Here is a 12,047-nt window from a genome sequence, read left to right on the forward strand (position 1 = left end):
CCCTCTGCCTGTGACATCATCATGTCACTCACTTTATTCTCTCTCTCTATTTTCTCTATCTCTCTCTCTCTCACACACACACACACACACACACACACACACACACACTGCACAAGTACAGATTACAGAGGAAGATTACACACAAACCGGATGAAGCTGACTGAGGTGAACCCTGAAACTAACCCAGGAACAGAGTAGGAACATTCTGATCACCTGCTGGTTTCTTTTTGAGAGACTGCTGAAAGGAAATTTCTTGGACTATCTATGGATTCAGACTCGTCGACCTCATTGTTTTGAATAGAAGTGACCGAACTGAACTCTTGAACCGAGTCACTTGAACTGAATCTAAAGAGTCGAAATCATCGAACCGAATCTTTTCTAACTGAATTGACCAAACTGAATGGACTGAATTATTAAAATGAATCTATTAAATAGTTCTTTCTGATGTTTTCTACTAACTGCAGTTGTCAAAAGTTATACTTGAACTATGATGTTATGAGGCTGCATTGGAACTAAACTTTATAGTATTGTGTGCATCAGATGAACCCATGAAGAACTCATGTATTGTAAACTGATTTAATCTCTGTGTTATTGTGATTTAATATTTAAACTGATGCTGTGAATACTGTTCAATAACTGTTTATTTTATTACTTTAACTTCTGTTCATGTAAAATTGGGTTTAAACAGAACCTTTATTTTATTATCATTTACTTTTGTGTCATTTTCCAACATTTTATCATGTGAAATTTAATTCTTAGTTAAATTTAAATGATGTACAATAATAATTTTATAATATAAACAAAACACACTTTATTTAAGATATTTATTCATTTTGAAGTAATAAAAAATATTCAGTTACAATAATCACTGATATTTTGTACTTTATTATATGTAGGACATGTCCAGCTTGATCTCCTCTTTTTCTTTCTCTGGTTTTCTTTCTCTAGTGCTGAAGTCATATTGCTGAACAGCTGTACAGCTTCCTCCAGTCACTCTCGGGTTTCCATCCTCATTTCTCTTCCCTCACCTAAGAATCTTTGTTTCCTCAGAGATTTTCTGCGACTCTTTGGGCTTGTAGAGGTTCAGCTTTCTGTTTCTGCTGTTTCTCATAGTCAGAACTCAAAGTGCCCTCAGCTGAGCTTCATGTTTCTCCAATTGCTCTTGGTTTCTCAGAATGATCTTTTTGATGATATATTTTTATGGAGAGCAAAATATTTTAAGTTATTTAAAGTTAAATTTTTATTTATTCTGGAATAATTTTCATGTCTGTTTTTATTAATATTTATGTTCAAAAACATTGTTTTAGTGTGTTCAATAAATGTTTATCCTGTTCGGCCCGCAACCTAAAGTGGGCTTTAAGTTTTATTCAATTGAGTTTGACACCCTCATATAGATAAATATCATTAATTATTAATAATAACATAATTAAAGGTAATTGAGCAAATCTTTTATCTCAGAAGTGTGTATCAAACTGGTAGCCCTTCACATTAGTCGGTACCAAGAAGTAGCTCTCGGTGTCAAAAGGTTTGTGACCCTAATTTATAATCTTGTTACTTTTGTCCCACATGAACATATACATTTTATATTTAGTCATTGTGATTTCACCCTTTTACATCGTATCTCTGTTGGTTTCTTTTATTCAGCTCCATCTCACGTTCTGGGACAGCTCTTAGGGGCGTTCTCCTCCGACAGTATCATCAATTTCAGCTCTTCTTCCTCACCACTGAGATTGCTCCATTTATTAAACATCTCTCTCCAGCTGTTCCAGAGAACCCCTGTCTGCCTCCTCACATCGTGAAGAATACTTTTACACGTGATATGAGCACACAGACAGAGGAGTTTCCAGGTAGTCTAGCGTTGTAAGGCAGCTGAAGCGCTGCATTATGGGATCTGTAGTTTGTGTTATCAGCGCTTTTGCCGAGACATTAATATCAATAATAATAGCTCTTTATAAAATCATCTCGGGGCGGATTTGACACTGAGTTTGACACCCCTGATCTATGTGAAGACACTGATCATGTTAATGATTTCTCACAATAATTATCAACAATGATTTAACAAGGTAGGATACAGCTATTTTTAGAAAAGGCACGCGGGCGACTCATGTGGTCCTAACTGGTGCACCGTTGGTGACCCCTGATGTAGAATATAACACCGGGTTAGCTTCTAGCTTCTAGCTCCTCAGGCATGGAGTTTCTGGAGGTGTTGCTATCGCAGTAGATACGACCTTCAAACCAGAAAGACACAGACCTGAATAACGGAGACACAGTGCGTCTTCTTCGTGTTTACAGTGGTTCATCCTTCAATCCTACAATGCGTGCTGCTGTAAACAGGTCAGACTGTAGTCTACAGAGAAACAGTCTATGAGACATGAACTCCTGCAGTCTCTCTGTAGGGGTTATGTAGCTTTATGTGAACAGTGAGGAGACTTTCATTAAGCTCATGCCGCCTGACTTCTTAAAGAAGGTGAGATTATATTGACATTTCATTATAAATCTACTAAAATGATTCAGACAATGATACAAAGAAATGTGTCTTGTTCTTTCCAAAATGTGTCTTGTTCTTGGTTTTGTATTTATTTCTATACAGTGTATTTTAAGTCTGTGGTATTGTTTTGTTAAATTTGCAGACTTTCCTGAAGCCCCTAAATTAATAATGGTCATAGTGACATTGGTAACATTGCATTAATGTAATAATATCTGATAGCCATTAGAGGGCACTCTCGTGCTGCATGTGGGTGTGTTTGCAGTGTGCAGAGTAAACGAGTAAAACAGCAGTCATGTCTCCGGTTCTTTCTGCGTCTCGAACTTAATGGTATAATATGTTTTATAGCATAATGATGCAAACATAACAGTATTTACATTCATCACATTACTGTGCTGGAAAACAATACAAATTAAATAAAAGAAGAAAAATGTAGAAGAAAAAGGGACAAAGACAGATGTAATGAATAGTGATGATCATATAAATAAACTAAGTTTAGTAAAAGTTTGTAAACAAACTTTATATTGGTCCAGTTTTTAAAGTCTATTCTAAAAGTTATAAATAGTGTAATAATGTCTGGGTTTCCAGAGATCCGTGATTTAGTAACATTTAAATTTTTTGTCACATGATCGTTTTAACAACATTTGACTCTATAGTTGTGTAGAATTTGGGTTGTGGTATTTGTAATTCAAGTGGTTAATTCGATAATGTTTGTTTATAACTTGGCTTATTAAAAAGCAACATTTGATGTAAAATTCCTTTAAAAGTGTAGTACAGTGTAATTCATCGTGATACCGCTAGAGGAGCTAAAGTTTAGTAGAACATTACTGCCACCTACTGGACATCGAACACTTTTTAAAATGAAGTGGAAGATTAAACAGTACTGTATGATAAAGAAGTGTTTAAATAAAGACTTTTATGTGCAGGAAGACCAGATGTAATTATTCTTACTGTTTGTGTTTCATTTAGAATGTGACCCAGAGAGCACCTATATTTGATATTCGATCAGATATCAATGTTTGTTTGTTTTAAAGAAAAAATAATAAATGCTTTTATTTCACCACACACTCATTAACAAGACAATGTAGTTATGAACAAATTTTCTTTACAAAACACAGGAAGCTGAAAGCAGCTGAGATGTAAATATCAGAGAGAACATTAAATATGATGTCAAATGTAGTGACAGACATTTTCATGTTGTTCTAATCAACAGTATTGGGTGACCTACGTTCCTGTGGTGGTGAACATGACTGTGAGTTCTCCAGAAGAACAAATGCTGGTAATGTACAGTTCAAACACACACTGTTTTTAGAATAAACTAAAGCCCATCACTTCCTCATCACCTAAACACACTGTTCATTTAGATTTTACCAAGGCTCATTTTGTAAACCCTTGATCACTTACTCTGTCTTTAAGGGAACTAAACAGAGGAATGAATGAAAAGTGGTATCCAATCTGATATTATTGGGGACCTGATTATGGTTCAGAACAATCTATAAAACCTAACTGACTACAAAATGTCCATATAGAGGTATGAGCAACTAATCAAAGGCCACGGCTCTGATTTGATTAAACAGAGTGAAGGTTATTCATGAAGTATATCAGAATTGTACAAATCAATTAAACTACTTACTCTATGAACTCTATTTAAACAAAATCATTACTGAGTTTGGACCAAAATGATATCTGTATGCTAATGTGTGCTAATCAGGAAATACGTTCTACCTACCTTTCCTAGCCTGACTTTAAAATCCCACCCTGTCTGGCCTGCACTTCCTCCCTCACTCTGCCCTGTCTTTCCCTCCTGCATTGCCTGAGTTTCTCTCAACATTACTTCACCTACATTACCATACCTAACTGTGCTATATAATGAGGCCGGGACAAAGACTATTATGGTTATGCAGAAATCCATCTGAGGAAAGCAGTGTGTCTTTGTTTCAACTGTTCATTTACTGAGTATATAACCTCAAATATTTTTAGATTTTATTTGCTAGTCTGTGATTTATACTGTCTTGTTGTCTACATGAACAGCTTGAGAGTTATTCAGTTGCTGCATTAGATACTGAAAAGTCTACCTCTTGCTGATCCTGAACCTCACACAAAGCCAGATAAAACAGAACTGCGTGAGTTCAGCTCTGCTCTATTCACATCTGACAAACAGACCTCCTTCCTGACTCCCAATCGCTCAGAGAGGTGAGTTTATGTGCTGTCCCTGCACTGGTTTTTAATGGTCAAAATCTTTTACAAGTGACTAAATTAGTAGTCAGCATTTTCAACATGTGTTTTAATTAAGGCGTTTGCAAATGGTTAAACTGTTGTGCATGTTACATTGACTACAAAAATCACCTGAAAAAGACAAAGATTTAGAAATAAGACTCTGCACTTTTTCAATGTTTTTCTACAAATAATGAATTACACATCTTTATTTCAATATGCAATATTATCTTTTGGTAATGATAAAATCTAATCCTCCTTTTCAACTGTTTGACTTTCATTGTAATCAGTCATGAGTAAAGTTTTCTGCTCGTCTCAATAAACTGCATGTTAGCTCTTGGTTGTAGTTATTGCACATGGACTACAAATATAGTAAACTGAGGTGCAACACTGGAGTATTTCTTTCTAACTATATAAAGATATAAATGCAGTTCACTTTGAATACCTACATTTACAAATTCACAGTAATCCTGGTGTTTTATTATTAATTGTGTGTTTGTGTGTTATAAGCAAATCGCTTTCCAGCAGTCTGACTTTGACCTGACCAGTCTCAACCACAGTCGAGAATTCCAGTGTGTCTCCTGTGGGCATCTGCTTAAGCAGAAACACCAGCAGATGAGATCGAGCGCGGAAGCCGAGCCGGGAAGACGAACCGAGCCCAGCTCTGAGGATGGCTGTGATGGGGTCCTTTCACCTGTCGAGCCCAACAACAACACCATGCACAGTGAGACTTCTTCTGACTGACACTTCATCATGTTTTTCACTACTTTTCATGTCTGCTTTTGCTCGTTCCTTCCTCAGAGCCAGAGATGGAGAATAAGAGGATACAATATAGTAGAGACTTTCTTTTGAGCATCCAGTTCATGCCTGATGTATGCAGAACCAGGGCTTCCATCATACCTGATGTGGTGCTATAATAATGACATGTGGGCTTTATTTTAACTAAAACCAAATAAGGAATATTGTTTCACAAATCATTTTTCACTCTCTGCTTTTAAGTAAATAAGTTAGAACAGGGTCTCAGCTGAGACTCAAATATCTCAAATATTAAGGAACTGGGCAACTGTTTCAGTAAATCGTTTCTCTCAAACTTTCTCTTCATTTACAGAATAAAATCAAAATCTACTGTTTGCAAATCTCTTGAAGTCCTTCTGTAAAATTTCTATGTATCTTTATGTAATATTTGTATTTTTAATTGCACAGATTTTGTTTTATGATGATTGTTTTACAAATTGAGACTGACAGCTGGAGAGGCAAAAAAACAAAGCTGAAGAAAACCAGTAACGTCAAGTTCATGAGAGCTGTTTCAGTCCATCATTCATCAGTGTCTGAAACAAAATGAAGAGAGTCTGTGTTCTATTTTCACCACCATTCTGAGATGGTTTAAGAGTGAAAACAACCAAAGACGTTGTGATTTTCATTGTTATTGTTCTAATTAATCCTGCAAAGTTGTAATTATACCTTTAATGAGCATATTGAATATTCTCAATAAGATTTAAATAAGATTTATTTACTCATTTCTGAACTGGAAGAACGGCTGCAATGGAGAAACTAGCAGAGCCACATCCAGCATCAGGTGAGTCTGTAGTGAAAGTCTGTGTCAGCTCTCTCCTGTGTTCATGTTGTGAAAATATTAAGCAGGTTGTGATTGTGATTCTTGAAACATTCAGTTTAATGCATGAGCATTTTAGTCATGACACATCATGTCTCTTGTGTTTCAGTAAAACTCGACGCAGTGCCAGACTCGACTACAAACAAGCCTGCGCTATCAGAGGAGGAAATGGAAACGCTCTGAATCCATTATTGAGGAGTTTCTACATAAATGATTACAAAGTAATGATCTCATGCAGTGTCTTATGATCACATTTAGTTGAATACACATCGGTTATTATCTTGTTACTGTCACATAATCGTGGTGGGTTCGTGTGCAGGAGGCCTCGCATTGCGTGGAGGAACTGGACCAGGGCGGGATGCTGTGCGTTTTGTTCGGTGGGTGTGGAGACCACGCTGGAGCAAAACCAGATCACACGTGACCACGTGGGTCATCTGTTCCATCAGCTGCTGCAGGCTGGGATCCTCCACATCTCAGTTTTTAAAGGGTGAGTGACATTCCTGCAGCACACAGCTCGTCTCCCACTGGCGCCAGAGACACTACTGTCTGCGTCATGAGATGTCCACAGCTTGATGACATATTTACACCCAATGGGGTTATTGTTAGCATTATTATGAATACGCTTGCGTTTACATTTGGTCATTTTTTAGAGAATTTTATAAGAGAATCAGAATCCTTTAATAAGACTTTTGTCTGTGTTTCTTTTGCTCTCTTTTCCCCATTTTCTACCTCTCCTTGTTTACACAGGTTCTCAGAAACCCTCGAGATAGCAGATGATATGGCGATTGACATTCCTTATGTATGGCAGTACATAGCGGAGCTCGTTAATCCTGTGCTTCGAAGGAGGAATCTCTTTGAGAGAATTATTAATGTATTTACAGTTACATTTGAGACTTTACATATACATTTTTGCTGGAAAGAAGTTGGTGTTTGTTTTAATTGTTAATTTCTTGTGAATTCCAGTGAATTTAGCAAACCACTACTTCCTGTGGCAAGAGCCGGCATATTATTTGCAGAAATATTGCAGCTTCTCTGCAAACAAATGGTGAGCTGTGAGATCTTCTATAGAATATGACTGAAAAAGGAAAGTGTTTTGTCATACTAGTTGAAAAAGGTTATTTTTGTTCAAGTCATTGCTGTGTTTTTTCACTTTAGAGCCAAAAGGAAGTGGAGGCCTTATGGAGGGACTCTAAACTGAGCTGGGCTGATTTACTTCCTGAAACCGTGGATGGGAATTTCATTTGTTAGTTTAGAACATTGTCAGTGAACTCAAATGGCAGCTCTCTGATCAGAAAAGAAAAGTGTTTGTGTTTGTGGTGTAAAAGCAGTGTGTTGGTTGGTAGACTTGATGCAGTTTTATTTCTAAACCAGCACAAATGTTGCCTTTAAGAAAAACATCTTCAGAGGGGTTTTTTCTCGTCCTGGTATCATAAGTGTAGATAAACATAGGTTGTGTTTAATTGACAGCCCTGATGAAGTCTGATGACCTGAAGAGGGTGGAGCTGAGACTTCAGACAGCAGACAGACTTCTGAGGAGGAACATCAGCACCACACGAGAGGTTAGAGGTCACCCAACCTGTAATTCATCCTGGAGGAATTAAGTGTGATTAGAGAGATAGTGATTTAAATGTGTGTGTGTGTGTGCGTGTGTGTACTGAAAAATGTATTTAATTTGTTTGTTGTGTGAATTGCCAATTTATTATTATTTATTTTCATATTGTATTTATGTATGTGTGTCTGCCTCTGAGCACAGGTGAGAACTCGTTCGATGTCCAGCTGCGAGAGCAAAAAGCGGCGCTGGGAACATCCCGGGCGGACGCTCACTCATCACATGTAAATTCCCGGGTTCAACCTAACGCTCCCAGCACCTCAACTCCGTGTGTTTCTCTGCCCAGGTCCAGCGCACCTACATCGCGGCCCGCCCAGGTATCGTTCACAAGGCATCTGAAAAATGTCAAAAACCTGTGCTTGACTCTTTCAGAGAGACATCAAATGTTCCAGGTCTTCCTTTCTGCTGGGTCAGTCAGTCAGTGCAAATAAAAGATGGCTCACCATTTTACTTGGAGCTTTACAGTGAGCAAGTTAAAGACGCAGTCCTACATTTTGGTTTCACTGAAAAGAATATGAAGATTCCAGTAGATGTTCAGTACAATGGCCTTGCTTACAGGAAGGGCCAGTTTTTTGTCATGAAGTATGATGAGTCAGTGGAGTTTGGTGAACTTCTGCTGATTTTTGTTAAGGATGATTCAGCTCTTCATTTTCTCATGAGAGTTTATGATGCTGAATTTATTTCTTACTACCACATGTACTCAGTAAAAAAAGACAGAGTGCAGACTCATCAGTGAACTGATTGACTTGTGGCCATTGTCATCTTATGTGAAAAATGGTTACCAGATTATTCCACTGAAGCACAGCATCTTGTCAGACTGAATGCCTTAATTTCATTGGACCAGAGAACCAAACACAACTTCTCAAGCTTCAGACTGAAAGAGGTCAGTCCAGTGTTTGTTTCCAAGAAGTCATTGAGATGCTGCTTCTTTTACTGGCTCATTTTGATGAGAAGGAAGAGCTTCTGTTCCACTGTGTTGAGACGACAAGCCTTGCAGAGGATGTTCAGATGGAGAAAGTGCCACCAACACCCTTCATTATTGTTTGTGGTAAGGAAATAGAGCAACTGTTCTGATGTAACTGCAATGTTATTGTACTCTTGGCTTGTTTAGTTTTGTTCATTTCCCACAATTTGTATCACATTTTATGTAGTCAGAGGACTTCAATACATTCAGTCATTTCTTCATTCTCACACACATTCACTAGCTTACGTACTGAAACACTGGCTAACACAAGCTCAGAAGCTCAGCCAGTAAGATCATTCATCCTATGATGGATGTAACTATTGAAGATGGATCCTGCCTTAATTGGTAATAAAAAAAGAACTAAATACATTGCTTGATTACATGGCACTTTTATTAAATTTTCCCTTTTATTTCCAATCTTATTGTTTAATAATTACTTTCCTTTTATGTAATATTTTATTTGGCACATTAATTACTTTATCAAGCCATTTTGTATTTGTTTACTACCAATATTAGCAGCGTCCATCCTCCAATTTGTTTCAAGTATCTGCATTATATATATAACTGACATTGAAGCCCCTGTTATTAAACGTTTGAATTATTATATTTTATTATTATTCCCAGGTTCCTCCTGCTTCGCTGCTGAGACATTCATGTTGAGCATCAACAAGAAGATTGTCAACGACCACATCACAACCTTCACCTCCGCCATCTGCCTGATGTTTATCAGTTATTACTGCTTTAACATACACTGCAGTGGAACTACGATCAACACTGGAGTTTCTCCAACGCTAATATTCTGTTTTTATGAACATCTTTTATGGATTTATCAAACGTATCAATTTGATATCCATCTCAGGTTGTTCATTTTCTCAATCTTTCTCTCACTCTATTTTTTTTTCCATAAAGGAGTTTCTTTTCCATAAATCCTGAGAGGCACCGAGGTTGAATCCAAGAAGAAAAAAGTGTTCAGTCAATCCCAGAGTCCTCACTCTCATCTCAGACATTGCTGACCATGAGTGGATCTAGTGCTCCCCCTCTTGTTGTAGACAATGTGATAAAGGTGTGTTACAGACTCTACAGATGTTTTTGTTGTTGAAACAATTGTTACACTTCTGAATGTCAGTGAAAAGCTTTTAACAATTTGGAGTTTCACTAAACAAGATTTGTTAAAGTTCCTGTTCATTTTTTTTGCTTGTTAGTTCCAGGAGTTTCTTAGATGATAATTTTCCTACAGTAATTGTGAATTCTAATGATGTAAAAAGCGGCTGCATGTACATCACTAGCTAGCATTTTATAAATCAAACACTTCTGTAAAGTTTTCCTTTTTTTTTCAGTTACATGATGCAGTTTGAAGATGTAGAGTTTCAGCTTTACTGCACAGCTCTGTGTGTAAAATAAGTCAAAGTCATTTTTTTCCAGGAATTTCTTGAATTCAGATTTTATTAAAATAGAAAAATAGTTTATTTTCCTATAACTGCATTTGCATATTTTAAAATAAGGAACATTTAACTTGTTTGAACATTTTTGTAGTTTAAACAGCAGCAATAACACTTAAAGCACTACACTACAGAAACAATATAAAAGAAAGTTTTCTACATTTCTCTAATGCTGTCGAGTAACACAGTTTACAGGCCTAAGAATGTAACACTAGCTTCAAAATCACAACCTTGTTTCTGCCTGGTGTAGAACCAGGAACCTTTCACGTGTGAGGTGAACGTGATGACCACTACACTACAGAAACTTCCAGATGGAAAAGCTTCTTGGTCACTGTTTGCACTTTTGCATACATTCGCAGTTGCAGTAGAGCAGGAGAATGAACCGGTTTGCTGAGAAGTTCAAAACAACCAACGTTCTTCTAGCATGGATTCATTATGTTTTGCCAGTGGCTTGGTGGTATAGTGGTGAGCATAGCTGCCTTCCAAGCAGTTGACCCGGGTTCGATTCCCAGCCAACGCAAAACCTTTAGTGATTATGTTCAGTTGCCAAAGTAACAACCTCTAAGCAGTCTTGCTTTTATTTGCTTCCCTTGAACACTTGGCGTTTGTGTATTAGATGGTCCCGCCTGTCATCATAGACACCGGCAAAACATTTCAAAATCACTTAGCTTCTTCTTCTTATTATTATTATTATTATCCAATTATTTTTTTATTGATGCATTCAAACAGAAAGACACTCAGGCGAGAAAGACAATGGAACAGTGTTTAATTGTTAACAGGCGAATGAAAGAAAAAAAATAATAATAAAACAAAATAAAAGATTTGCACCTAAGTACATTAACACTCTCAAGGATATATGTTTTCCTTTCTCTTTTCTACATCTACCAAGAAGTCAGGGGCAAGAGGAAGAGCTCAAAAAGGCTAAACAAAGAGAACAGGATTTTTTTTTCCCGTTCCTCTTTCTCTTATGTTAGAAGAATGGTTGCCAGGTGGTGTAAAACTTTTTCGTAATACCAAGTAATGTAAATCTGATCTTTTCTATTTGAATAAACTGAGACAGGACATGTATCTAATGAGAAGAACTGGGAAATATACATGATATACATATATATAACTGAAGTACTTGTTCTGGATCTGCTCCAGTTTCATTATTCATAATACTCTTTGTGGTATCTGTAAATCTGTACAGAAAGTTTGTAAATGTCATTGTTAGCTCACATCCAGCAAAATAAAATACCTTTGTACATGAATGCATATTGACAATAAATGAATTTAACTGATTAAAATGAATTGAGGGATAAAAAAAAAAATCTATTTAATTTCAGTGCACACCAGTAACATCAGAACCAACACTGCAACACTGTTAATGTAATTAAAATCTATATTTTAGTATGAAACATGTACTTTTGTGAATTTAGTATGATAGTTTTCATATTTAAGTTCCTATATGTTTTCCAGCTGCATATGGCATCACAAATGTACAAATGTACGTGTCTGTGGTTTACTAATAACTGACATTTGGTAAAGAGAGTTGCTTTAATCTTCTGTGGGTTTAGAAGCTTCCTGTATTCCTGCTTAAGGTTTTTGTACAGCCTTTTCTTGACTCTGTATTACTGTGCTACATCTCTTAAAGCACAGTGATAACGTGCAGAATCTGAGTGCTTTAGGTATCTGATAGTAAGTTCAGTAGAGTCTGAGGTTGATTCTGCCTCAAATCGAATGTC

General features: G+C 36.8%; 2 long non-coding RNA genes and 1 other non-coding gene across 4 annotated transcripts; 2 read left to right on the top strand and 1 right to left on the bottom strand.

Moving 5' to 3' along the window:
* The first annotated feature begins 6,717 nt into the window (after positions 1–6,717).
* Positions 6,718–7,139, top strand: LOC124382513. 2 transcript variants are annotated; one of them, XR_006925062.1, is made up of 2 exons: positions 6,718–6,736; positions 7,059–7,139. It is a non-coding gene; the product is annotated as an uncharacterized LOC124382513 (long non-coding RNA). The 2 variants fall into 2 exon arrangements; XR_006925063.1 differs by lacking the exon at positions 6,718–6,736 and adding an exon at positions 6,789–6,798.
* Positions 7,140–7,150: 11 nt separating this feature from the next.
* LOC124382512 lies at positions 7,151–7,594 on the top strand. Its single transcript, XR_006925061.1, has 3 exons — positions 7,151–7,182; positions 7,275–7,356; positions 7,467–7,594. It is a non-coding gene; the product is annotated as an uncharacterized LOC124382512 (long non-coding RNA).
* Positions 7,595–10,555: 2,961 nt separating this feature from the next.
* On the bottom strand, positions 10,556–10,628 carry trnav-cac. The gene has a single exon. It is a non-coding gene; the product is annotated as a tRNA-Val (tRNA).
* Between the last annotated feature and the right edge of the window lie 1,419 nt (positions 10,629–12,047).

Source organism: Silurus meridionalis, unplaced genomic scaffold (genome assembly GCF_014805685.1).
Source record: "Silurus meridionalis isolate SWU-2019-XX unplaced genomic scaffold, ASM1480568v1 Scaffold562, whole genome shotgun sequence".
In the NCBI taxonomy this organism is placed as follows: domain Eukaryota; kingdom Metazoa; phylum Chordata; class Actinopteri; order Siluriformes; family Siluridae; genus Silurus; species Silurus meridionalis.